Here is a 13,390-nt window from a genome sequence, read left to right on the forward strand (position 1 = left end):
AAGTCAGAATTGAGAGATTTAAAGTCAGAATTGAGAGATATAAAGTCAGAATTGTGTGATATAAAGTCAGAATTGTGAGATATAAAGTCAGAATTGTGAGATATAAAGTCAGAATTGAGAGATATAAAGTCGGAATTGTGTGATATAAAGTCAGAATTGTGAGATATAAAGTCAGAATTGTGTGATATAAAGTCAGAATTGTGAGATATAAAGTCAGAATTGTGAGATATAAAGTCAGAATTGAGAGATATAAAGTCAGAATTGTGATATAAAGTCAGAATTGTGAGATATAAAGTCAGAATTGAAAGATATAAAGTCGGAATTGTGTGATATAAAGTCAGAATTGTGAGATATAAAGTCAGAATTGTGAGATATAAAGTCAGAATTGAGAGATATAAAGTCAGAATTGAGAGATATAAAGTCGGAATTGTGTGATATAAAGTCAGAATTGTGAGATATAAAGTCAGAATTGTGTGATATAAAGTCAGAATTGTGAGATATAAAGTCATAATTGTGAGATATAAAGTCAGAATTGTGTGATATAAAGTCAGAATTGTGAGATATAAAGTCAGAATTGTGAGATATAAAGTCATAATTGTGAGATATAAAGTCAGAATTGTGTGATATAAAGTCAGAATTGTGAGATATAAAGTCAGAATTGTGAGATATAAAGTCAGAGTTGTGTGATATAAAGTCAGAATTGTGAGATATAAAGTCAGAATTGTGAGATATAAAGTCAGAATTGTGAGATATAAAGTCAGAATTGTGTGATATAAAGTCAGAATTGTGAGATATAAAGTCATAATTGTGAGATATAAAGTCAGAATTGTGAGATATAAAGTCAGAATTGTGTGATATAAAGTCAGAATTGTGAGATATAAAGTCAGAATTGTGAGATATAAAGTCAGAATTGTGTGATATAAAGTCAGAATTGTGAGATATAAAGTCAGAATTGTGAGATATAAAGTCAGAGTTGTGTGATATAAAGTCAGAATTGTGAGATATAAAGTCAGAATTGTGAGATATAAAGTCAGAATTGTGAGATATAAAGTCAGAATTGTGTGATATAAAGTCAGAATTGAGAGATATAAAGTCAGAATTGTGTGATATAAAGTCAGAGTTGTGTGATATAAAGTCAGAATTGTGTGATATAAAGTCAGAATTGTGTGATATAAAGTCAGAATTGAGAGATATAAAGTCAGAATTGTGAGATATAAAGTCAGAATTGTGAGATATAAAGTCAGAATTGTGAGATATAAAGTCAGAATTGTGAGATATAAAGTCAGAATTGTGTGATATAAAGTCAGAATTGTGAGATATAAAGTCAGAATTGTGAGATATAAAGTCAGAGTTGTGTGATATAAAGTCAGAATTGTGAGATATAAAGTCAGAATTGTGAGATATAAAGTCAGAATTGTGAGATATAAAGTCAGAATTGTGTGATATAAAGTCAGAATTGTGAGATATAAAGTCAGAATTGTGAGATATAAAGTCAGAATTGTGAGATATAAAGTCAGAATTGTGTGATATAAAGTCAGAATTGAGAGATATAAAGTCAGAATTGTGAGATATAAAGTCAGAATTGTGTGATATAAAGTCAGAATTGAGAGATATAAAGTCAGAATTGTGAGATATAAAGTCAGAATTGTGTGATATAAAGTCAGAATTGAGAGATATAAAGTCAGAATTGTGTGATATAAAGTCAGAATTGAGAGATATAAAGTCAGAATTGTGAGATATAAAGTCAGAATTGTGAGATATAAAGTCAGAATTGTGAGATATAAAGTCAGAATTGTGAGATATAAAGTCAGAATTGTGTGATATAAAGTCAGAATTGAGAGATATAAAGTCAGAATTGTGAGATATAAAGTCAGAATTGTGAGATATAAAGTCAGAGTTGTGTGATATAAAGTCAGAATTGTGAGATATAAAGTCAGAGTTGTGTGATATAAAGTCAGAATTGTGAGATATAAAGTCAGAATTGTGAGATATAAAGTCAGAATTGTGTGATATAAAGTCAGAATTGTGAGATATAAAGTCAGAATTGTGTGATATAAAGTCAGAATTGTGAGATATAAAGTCAGAATTGTGAGATATAAAGTCAGAATTGTGTGATATAAAGTCAGAATTGTGAGATATAAAGTCAGAATTGTGTGATATAAAGTCAGAATTGTGAGATATAAAGTCAGAATTGTGAGATATAAAGTCAGAGTTGTGTGATATAAAGTCAGAATTGTGAGATATAAAGTCAGAATTGTGTGATATAAAGTCAGAATTGTGAGATATAAAGTCAGAATTGTGAGATATAAAGTCAGAATTGTGTGATATAAAGTCAGAATTGTGTGATATAAAGTCAGAATTGTGAGATATAAAGTCAGAGTTGTGTGATATAAAGTCAGAATTGTGAGATATAAAGTCAGAATTGTGAGATATAAAGTCAGAATTGTGTGATATAAAGTCAGAATTGTGAGATATAAAGTCAGAATTGTGAGATATAAAGTCAGAATTGTGTGATATAAAGTCAGAATTGAGAGATATAAAGTCAGAATTGAATTATCTTTTAAATTGTTTTATTCCGTGGTGGAAACAACAGCATTGATGGTGAAGTGTTAAAAATCATAATGCCCCCAGTATGATCAAGTGTCATTGGGAGCAGATGGCGGCCCCTCTAGAGCTGAACTGTTGACCCCGTTGGCCCCAGTTATGACAGACCTACAGGATCCTGAAGAACCAGAGGCTCTGTGAAATGAATAGCGATCTGTGGAAGCTCATCTATGGCCATCATAAGCTCATGAGTGTTTGGTTCAGGCTGGTTTGGCGTGAGGCCGGTTTATCGGAAGGATGCTGGTTTGGTTCCCAAAGGATTGACCTTTGACCATCACCTCTGTCTGTGCACACGGCACTCAGGTTACTCCAGAGGGACTGAAGCTGTGGGTCAACTACAACACACTTCAGACAAAAGCGTCTGCTTTTACATACAAATAACTATAAATAAATATGATTTAGAATATATTTCTTTGCTCATGATGTCTGTTTGTTTGTGAAGTACAGCTTTCAAATGTTTGGGGTCAGCGACATTTCGTTTTTCAATAGTTTTACTTAGCAAAGAAGCATAAAGAGAGAAGTTACAGAAGAGACGTTTATAATGTTAAAGATTTCAAATACAAGCTGTTCTTTTGAACTTTCAATTCATCAAAGAAATAAATTCAGGCCCCGTCCACACGGACAGGGCCGTGCACAGGGGGTGGCCCGGTGGCTAGAGCCACTGCCCCTTTGCCCTCATCGGCTAAGGTGCCCCTCTTGCCCCCTTCCCTCCCTCACCCTCAGAGGATTTCCATAAAAGCGCTCTGTTCCGCTAAAAATCCACTAGTTCCGCTAAACCTTTCTGTGTTTTCCCCCTCGCTCCGCGCAGCATCGCCCTGTCTGCGGCTGTCTGCTCTCTGTGGAGACGGCTGTTCCAGAATGTCGTCCCATTAACAGGTATATTACCAACTACAATCCACAACGTTGAATTGTTTCAACAGTGCAAACATGGATTCAAAGCTCCAGCATGCCATGCCTGTAAAATAGATTTCCGATTATAATCAATTTTACGAGTTAATAGGCTACTAGTATCTATAGCCTAACATACTTCATATTTATGATATTTTATTTAGACCATATTAATCGTATACACAATTTTTAAAAAGGTAATACAGGCTATTATAAATATACATGAGTTGTATCAGGGTAGCCTATAGCCTAGCACACCCTAAGAAAAATGTGCTCATTTTTCAAAAAAGTCCATAGTTGTGCAAAAAAGCAACGTTTGCAGTATTTTCTGTTTATTTTGATTAATAAAATATTTAATTATTGTTCAGTAAATATTAAAATGTTAATATAAAAATATATTTTAAAATACAGAAACAAACGTTTAGCCTAAGTAAATAATCTGAAAACATTGAATGAATGAGATTCTATAATAATTTTATAAAGTTTCTTTCTGTAACAACTAAATATATGTGTATTATATGATTATTATCATATATTTTATTATAAATATGATGTTACCTCTAAGATGGACACCCAACTTAAGATATTTACCAGCTGAATCTTAACCATGTCATGTCAACAAATGGAAGTCAGTCAGCTGTTTATCATCATGTTAAATATGCCTTTTACCCCAAATACCATACTTTTATATATTCTGTTATTAAAAATCTGTTGCCTATGATTTACATAAATCATAAACAAGACCTTTGTCTCAAAATATATTCAATTTTAGTGATTCTCATTTGCTACTTAAATCTCCAATAAAAAATGTAAATAGAAAAGATATCAAATTAGCCCAGAATCAACTTTTTGGAAGAATAATTAGAACAACAGAAATTTAATTAGCACTAAAGCCTAACAATTGTATTTACAGTATGATTGTAAAAGGTTTGTTATTCATTTCCTATATAGGGCTTGGGCGCCGCGTTGCATTCTGGGACGTCGCGGCCATGTTGATGGCCTCGCGAATGTAAACATACAGCAAGTCGAATGAGGAGAAGCAGAGTTGGGAGAAAGAAAAAACATGTTAAAATCCCGACTGGGATGCGGAATTTACTGGGATACGTTAAATAGGGAAGGCAGGGACCGCTATAGAGACAAAATCGGAACTATTAAAGTTTTGGATCCACATGAATATCCAAAGAAAGAGCGGAGCACCGACGACGACGAAAACTTTATTTTGTTGGTCCCCAACAGACGTTCTACTGACTATTAGTAACTTTGCAACTACAATTCAACTTATTCTACTAACCCGAACCCCAACACATATAACCATAACCTACCAGTCTACTAACAGTACAGTTAATACTCTAATTAGTGTTAGTTGACATGCTGTTGAAAACGTACATAGGTAGTAGAATGTTTAAAGTGGACTATCGAAATAAAGTCTAACCGAAACGTATATATTATTATTATTATTATTATTATTATTATTATTTTTATTATATAAGAAATTGCTCTGCCTCCGTTTTTATTTGTTATTGCAATGTTATTGTTTACTATATTTATAATTTGCACTTCCTCCATTTCTGTATCTTTTGTTGTTATTTTATAGATACCTATTTATTTGCTTATATAGTATTGAAATAATTTATTTTTAAAAAAAGTGTATTTATTATTGTTATATAAAGTGCACTCCGTTATATAAAGTGCAACAACTTGCACTCGGTTTTCTGTGTTCATTTTTTATTTGTAACCTTTCCCCTTGAAGCATTCCACATTTCTGTGTTCTCAGGTTGCGCTACTTGCAAATAAACACTAAAAAAACATCTGATTGTGGGACAATTCTTGCTTTTTGCACATCGTACTGTTATTACTTCTTGTCCGTGGTTGCGCCTCCAAGCATGAAAGCGGTGGAAAGTTAATCCATTTTCGACATTTCCCCTGGTGATTATGTGTTGCGCTGTTACACCCCAAAATGCAGCAACGGTTTACCATAGTTGAAATAACGCCAAAATAATCAAATTAAGACACACGACTGAGAGGGAGTACGTCTATAAACAGTGCGCGGTAGTCCGAGTAGTAGTAAAGGATGCCATCAACATGGCCGCCACGCCAAGTAATGACGTCATGACGCCCAAGCCCTATTAAGATGATACTCAATCCCCTTATAGTGCCCCTTTTTTTTGGTTTGGGCCACTGCCCCTCAAAATATCTGTGCATGGCCCTTCACACGGAGACGCGTTTAGCTGTATATAAATGTTGTACCGTATCAGCGTATTGTCCACACGGATCCGGCGTTTTTGAAGCATGAATCCGATATTTTTTTTAACCGGGTCCCAAAGCGAAAAAAATCTGAAAACGATCATCTTCCGTCTTCGTGTGTACAGCGAATCCGTATATTTTCTGAAACGGTGATGTCATCACACTACGTCCAGCACGGTGAAAGAGTTAAGGGATACGGCTACGGGCTCTGGGCATGGGCACATCAATATCGCCTCATTTAATAACCGTATCTGCATTACTGTAAGGGTGTGTTTAGGGTCGGGGTAGGCGTTAATAAAACACATCTGTTAAGTAGTAAATGTATTTATTGTTATTTTATTGTGAGATTTTGCCTCACCTCCGACCACTGCTGTGCCCCTTCTAGCCACAACTCTTCTTCTCTGTTTTTAGTGTATTTCTGTGGCAGATTTACAGTGCCACACACTGGCCTGGCATGCAAACTACATCGTTTTTAGTTGGAACATTTTTAAGTGATTGATCACATCTACATTTTTCGGTTGGCCGAACTGAATTTCTATTAATTACATTGCATCAATTCACAGAATTTCAATTCGCTCACTAGAAAATGTTGAATTGGAGACCCTTTTTACAGTGTATGTAAAGCGCTTTGAGTGCCTAGAAAAGTGATATATAAATGTAACAAATTATTAAATTATTATTAAAATATTAACCTGTTTTCAACATTGATAATAATCATACATGTGTCTTATTCACTGTGTCTAAATTCAGCTTTAATCACAGGAATAAATCATACTTTACTATATATTCACATAGAAAATAGTTATTTTACACTGTAATAATATATCACAATTTTCAATGCATTTTTGAAACCATAATGCAGCTTTGGTGAGCAGAAGAGACTTCATTCAAACACAGACCCCACATTTGGGTATATTCGTCATGATCAAAACCTGATAATGCAACTGGCAGTGTGGATTACAATACAAATATTACAAATAAACATATATAAACAAATACATATATTAACAATTATTTCGACACCAGAGCCAGTGTTTGTTTCTGTGACATACCTCGAGTAAGGTTTGGGTTAATCAACCGAGAGTTCAGGGTATATGTGACGCTAAGTTAGCCTTGCTTTCTGGAATACACCCCTGATGTGCCACAGCACCACGCCATTAATTTATTATAGGGTTAACCTCCATGAGTAACCTGAGGTTAAGTGTCTTGATAACAGATACAATTGTGATAATTCATAGGTCAGCTCTTGTGGGAATTGAACCTGAAACCTTTTCAGAGCTCTGACCACAACACCGCAGACCACTAACCCACTTTAGATTGACAAAAACTGCTCCTCAACGCCAATGATTTGCTTGTTTAAACTGCTTAATTAAAATGAGCTAAAGCAACACAACTGCTATACATTTTGTCCTAACTTAATTTTATTGTGTTCAGTCCACTTAAATACAAGTCAAATTGAAGTCAAACTTAATCCGTTTGTGTTGCTTTAACTGAAACTGGGCGGGGCTTGTTAGTTCCCAGCATGCTTTACCTATGGCTAAATCAAGAGCAAGTAAATGTTATTTAATATGTAAAAGTGTTTTTTTTATGTATTTTTGAGCAAAATGAGACAGGGGGAGACTTGATTGTGTTTAATATTCAATTATGTTGGAATTATTAGAACAATTTAAATCACAGTGGGTTACTGTTGTGGAGAAGAGCGGAGCATTCGCTTAGGATTTGGACTGATAAAGCTAATGTCAAACTGCTTTGCTTAAACAGCTTTTACTGCTTAGTAGTGATGAGCAGTTCGGATCATTTTACTGACTCGGATCTTTTAATCTCGTTCAGCAAAATGAACGAATCTTTTTTCAAGTCATTTCGTTCATTTAAGCAGAATATAATGAAAATGTTACATTTTTCAACACATTTAGTAATTTTGGAACAAAAAAATAAACTACAAGCTAATGCAGTCATGGCCAAACTTTGAGAATAAAAATGATAAATTAATTGTGCTTGCCTCACCTCCCGATCCAAATCGTTACTTCTTTAGTCACTTTAATCACGTCTGTTCCAGAAAGATTAGTAACGTTACACCTCTCGTGACTTCTGGTTCGAGCCGTTAGTTTTGTCATCATGTCTGATGGGGGCGTGATAGCCTCATATAATACATGGGTCCGGAAACAGAAAAGATTTGTTCTCTCGAGTCTTCGCGTCATTCGTTCATCAAGTCCCACCCTGCGTCCCAATTCGCATACTATCCATACTAAATAGTATTCGAAAATAGAATTAGTATGTCCCAAATCGTAGTATGTTGAAAAGAGTATTTCAAAGATACCCGGATGGTTTGCTATTTCCGGTCCGAATGTGAAGTACAGATCGATGTGCACTCCAACGGCTGATATTACCCACAACCCATCAATCAACTTTTGTAATGACACGTTTGGCCATTCACTTTTAAATGCATCATTATATTTAAACTACAAACACACGAGGAGAGTCTCTGCATTAAAGACACACACATGGCAGATCAACGAGCGGCTACATTTCTCTCCGATACGGCAGGAGATTAATCTGAATGTGGAGGATTTGAACTGTGACGAATCTGACGATGATTGACAGGGCAGATAAACGGTGACGACGGCTCGTAACTAATCGACAGAGTCCGTTAAAGATGGCGAAGTAGTCCCGAAGCTTGCATACTCTTCTGCTACACACTCAAAAGTATATACTTTTTCTTCACAAAAAGAGTACACACTTTTAGGACGTAGTATAAGTAGGCGAATTGGGACGTAGCACCAGCCCCATATAGGCTATGCAGTCACCAGAAACAGAAGAGATCCGTTCATCTCTCGAGTCTTCTTGTTCAAGTCGTACTTCGGGTCTGACTCGGAGTCGTTCTTTTGTCACATGACCGCGCCGGTGTACTGTCTCACAAGTCACAACATATACAACATTACAGTCGTATTATTGACTGCATCTTTTTAATATAGTTATTATTATAAAATAATCAGAAGATATGGGCAATAAACTGTTATTATGCCTATCCATTCTGACCACCCCAGTGTATCCAAGATTCATAGGAGAGATTATTATAGGCCTACTAGCTAAAAAACAAACAAACAAACAAAAAAAATTATTTAGTAATTAATTATTTAGTATATTTCTGCATCCAACACGGCTGTCACATCACGTGACAAAAGAACGAGACTCGGACCGAAGACTCAAAAGAACGAATCATTTCTGTTTGCGGTACAGACTGCATAGCCTTGTCTATCGGGCTGGGACTCGATGAACGAATGACTCAAACCCGGACTCGAAAGTTGAACGAATCAGTTCTGTTCCCTGTACAGAACATATGGGATGTTGCGCATGCGCGGTCAAAACAAAATCAACGAATCGTTCTCTGAGAAAAGCCATCATTCTTGAGTCATATTAAAGATTCGTTCAAAATTAACGAATCGTTCTCTGAGAAAACCAGTCGTTCTTGAGACATATTAAAGATTCGTTCAAAATTAACGAATCGTTCTCTGAGAAAACCAGTCGTTCTCGAGTCATATTAAAGATTCGTTCAAAATTAACGAATCGTTCTCTGAGAAAACCAGTCGTTCTTGAGACATATTAAAGATTCGTTCAAAATTAACGAATCGTTCTCTGAAAAAACCCGTCATTCTTGAGACATATTAAAGATTCGTTCAAAATTAACGAATCGTTCTCTGAGAAAACCAGTCGTTCTTGAGACATATTAAAGATTCGTTCAAAATTAACGAATCGTTCTCTGAGAAAACCAGTCGTTCTTGAGACATATTAAAGATTCGTTCAAAATTAACGAATCGTTCTCTGAGAAAACCCGTCATTCTTGAGACATATTAAAGATTCGTTCAAAATTAACGAATCGTTCTCTGAGAAAACCAGTCGTTCTCGAGTCATATTAAAGATTCGTTCAAAATTAACGAATCGTTCTCTGAGAAAACCAGTCGTTCTTGAGACATATTAAAGATTCGTTCAAAATTAACGAATCGTTCTCTGAAAAAACCCGTCATTCTTGAGACATATTAAAGATTCGTTCAAAATTAACGAATCGTTCTCTGAGAAAACCAGTCGTTCTTGAGACATATTAAAGATTCGTTCAAAATTAACGAATCGTTCTCTGAGAAAACCAGTCGTTCTTGAGACATATTAAAGATTCGTTCAAAATTAACGAATCGTTCTCTGAGAAAACCCGTCATTCTTGAGACATATTAAAGATTCCTTCAAAATTAACGAATCGTTCTCTGAGAAAACCAGTCGTTCTTGAGACATATTAAAGATTCGTTCAAAATTAACGAATCGTTCTCTGAGAAAACCAGTCGTTCTTGAGACATATTAAAGATTCGTTCAAAATTAACGAATCGTTCTCTGAAAAAACCCGTCATTCTTGAGACATATTAAAGATTCCTTCAAAATTAACGAATCGTTCTCTGAGAAAACCAGTCGTTCTTGAGACATATTAAAGATTCGTTCAAAATTAACGAATCGTTCTCTGAGTAAACCCGTCATTCTTGAGACATATTAAAGATTCGTTCAAAATTAACGAATCGTTCTCTGAGAAAACCAGTCGTTCTTGAGACATATTAAAGATTCGTTCAAAATTAACGAATCGTTCTCTGAAAAAACCCGTCATTCTTGAGACATATTAAAGATTCGTTCAAAATTAACGAATCGTTCTCTGAGAAAACCCGTCATTCTTGAGACATATTAAAGATTCGTTCAAAATTAACGAATCGTTCTCTGAGAAAACCAGTCGTTCTTGAGACATATTAAAGATTCCTTCAAAATTAACGAATCGTTCTCTGAGAAAACCCGTCATTCTTGAGACATATTAAAGATTCCTTCAAAATTAACGAATCGTTCTCTGAGAAAACCAGTCGTTCTTGAGACATATTAAAGATTCGTTCAAAATTAATGAATCGTTCTCTGAGAAAACCAGTCGTTCTTGAGACATATTAAAGATTCGTTCAAAATTAACGAATCGTTCTCTGAGAAAACCAGTCGTTCTTGAGACATATTAAAGATTCGTTCAAAATTAACGAATCGTTCTCTGAAAAAACCCGTCATTCTTGAGACATATTAAAGATTCGTTCAAAATTAACGAATCGTTCTCTGAGAAAACCAGTCGTTCTTGAGACATATTAAAGATTCGTTCAAAATTAACGAATCGTTCTCTGAGAAAACCAGTCGTTCTTGAGACATATTAAAGATTCGTTCAAAATTAACGAATCGTTCTCTGAGAAAACCAGTCGTTCTCGAGTCATATTAAAGATTCGTTCAAAATTAACGAATCGTTCTCTGAGAAAACCAGTCGTTCTTGAGACATATTAAAGATTCGTTCAAAATTAACGAATCGTTCTCTGAAAAAACCCGTCATTCTTGAGACATATTAAAGATTCGTTCAAAATTAACGAATCGTTCTCTGAGAAAACCAGTCGTTCTTGAGACATATTAAAGATTCGTTCAAAATTAACGAATCGTTCTCTGAGAAAACCAGTCGTTCTTGAGACATATTAAAGATTCGTTCAAAATTAACGAATCGTTCTCTGAGAAAACCCGTCATTCTTGAGACATATTAAAGATTCCTTCAAAATTAACGAATCGTTCTCTGAGAAAACCAGTCGTTCTTGAGACATATTAAAGATTCGTTCAAAATTAACGAATCGTTCTCTGAGAAAACCAGTCGTTCTTGAGACATATTAAAGATTCGTTCAAAATTAACGAATCGTTCTCTGAAAAAACCCGTCATTCTTGAGACATATTAAAGATTCCTTCAAAATTAACGAATCGTTCTCTGAGAAAACCAGTCGTTCTTGAGACATATTAAAGATTCGTTCAAAATTAACGAATCGTTCTCTGAGTAAACCCGTCATTCTTGAGACATATTAAAGATTCGTTCAAAATTAACGAATCGTTCTCTGAGAAAACCAGTCGTTCTTGAGACATATTAAAGATTCCTTCAAAATTAACGAATCGTTCTCTGAGAAAACCCGTCATTCTTGAGACATATTAAAGATTCCTTCAAAATTAACGAATCGTTCTCTGAGAAAACCAGTCGTTCTTGAGACATATTAAAGATTCGTTCAAAATTAACGAATCGTTCTCTGAGAAAACCAGTCGTTCTTGAGACATATTAAAGATTCGTTCAAAATTAACGAATCGTTCTCTGAGAAAACCAGTCGTTCTTGAGACATATTAAAGATTCGTTCAAAATTAACGAATCGTTCTCTGAAAAAACCCGTCATTCTTGAGACATATTAAAGATTCGTTCAAAATTAACGAATCGTTCTCTGAGAAAACCAGTCGTTCTTGAGACATATTAAAGATTCGTTCAAAATTAACGAATCGTTCTCTGAGAAAACCAGTCGTTCTTGAGACATATTAAAGATTCGTTCAAAATTAACGAATCGTTCTCTGAGAAAACCCGTCATTCTTGAGACATATTAAAGATTCCTTCAAAATTAACGAATCGTTCTCTGAGAAAACCAGTCGTTCTTGAGACATATTAAAGATTCGTTCAAAATTAACGAATCGTTCTCTGAGAAAACCAGTCGTTCTTGAGACATATTAAAGATTCATTCAAAATTAACGAATCGTTCTCTGAAAAAACCCGTCATTCTTGAGACATATTAAAGATTCGTTCAAAATTAACGAATCGTTCTCTGAGAAAACCCGTCATTCTTGAGACATATTAAAGATTCGTTCAAAATTAACGAATCGTTCTCTGAGAAAACCAGTCGTTCTTGAGACATATTAAAGATTCCTTCAAAATTAACGAATCGTTCTCTGAGAAAACCCGTCATTCTTGAGACATATTAAAGATTCCTTCAAAATTAACGAATCGTTCTCTGAGAAAACCAGTCGTTCTTGAGACATATTAAAGATTCGTTCAAAATTAACGAATCGTTCTCTGAGAAAACCAGTCGTTCTTGAGACATATTAAAGATTCGTTCAAAATTAACGAATCGTTCTCTGAGAAAACCAGTCGTTCTTGACACATATTAAAGATTCGTTCAAAATTAACGAATCGTTCTCTGAAAAAACCCATCATTCTTGAGACACATTAAAGATTCGTTCAAAATTAACGAATTGTTCTCTGAGAAAACCCGTCATTCTTGAGACATATTAAAGATTCGTTCAAAATTAACGAATCGTTCTCTGAGAAAACCAGTCGTTCTTGAGACATATTAAAGATTCGTTCAAAATTAACGAATCGTTCTCTGAGAAAACCCGTCGTTCTTGAGACATATTAAAGATTAGTTCAAAATTAACGAATCGTTCTCTGAGAAAACCCGTCGTTCTTGAGACATATTAAAGATTCGTTCAAAATTAACGAATCGTTCTCTGAGAAAACCAGTCGTTCTTGAGACATATTAAAGATTCGTTCAAAATTAACGAATCGTTCTCTGAGAAAACCCGTCATTCTTGAGACATATTAAAGATTCGTTCAAAATTAACGAATCGTTCATGAACGACACATCACTAATACTTAGCATTTAAGATGCTAATGTGAGTTATTGCTAGCTAAAATTTTGTCAACTTTAGGGTAACCAGATGACATTGGCTGAAATTCGGGACTGGGTGGGGTGGGGGACTGGGTGGGGGGTATGGAGTGAAGAGATGGGGGGCTTCTGTGATATTAGAC

This window comes from Pseudorasbora parva, chromosome 19 (genome assembly GCF_024679245.1).
Source record: "Pseudorasbora parva isolate DD20220531a chromosome 19, ASM2467924v1, whole genome shotgun sequence".
NCBI classification, from domain to species: domain Eukaryota; kingdom Metazoa; phylum Chordata; class Actinopteri; order Cypriniformes; family Gobionidae; genus Pseudorasbora; species Pseudorasbora parva.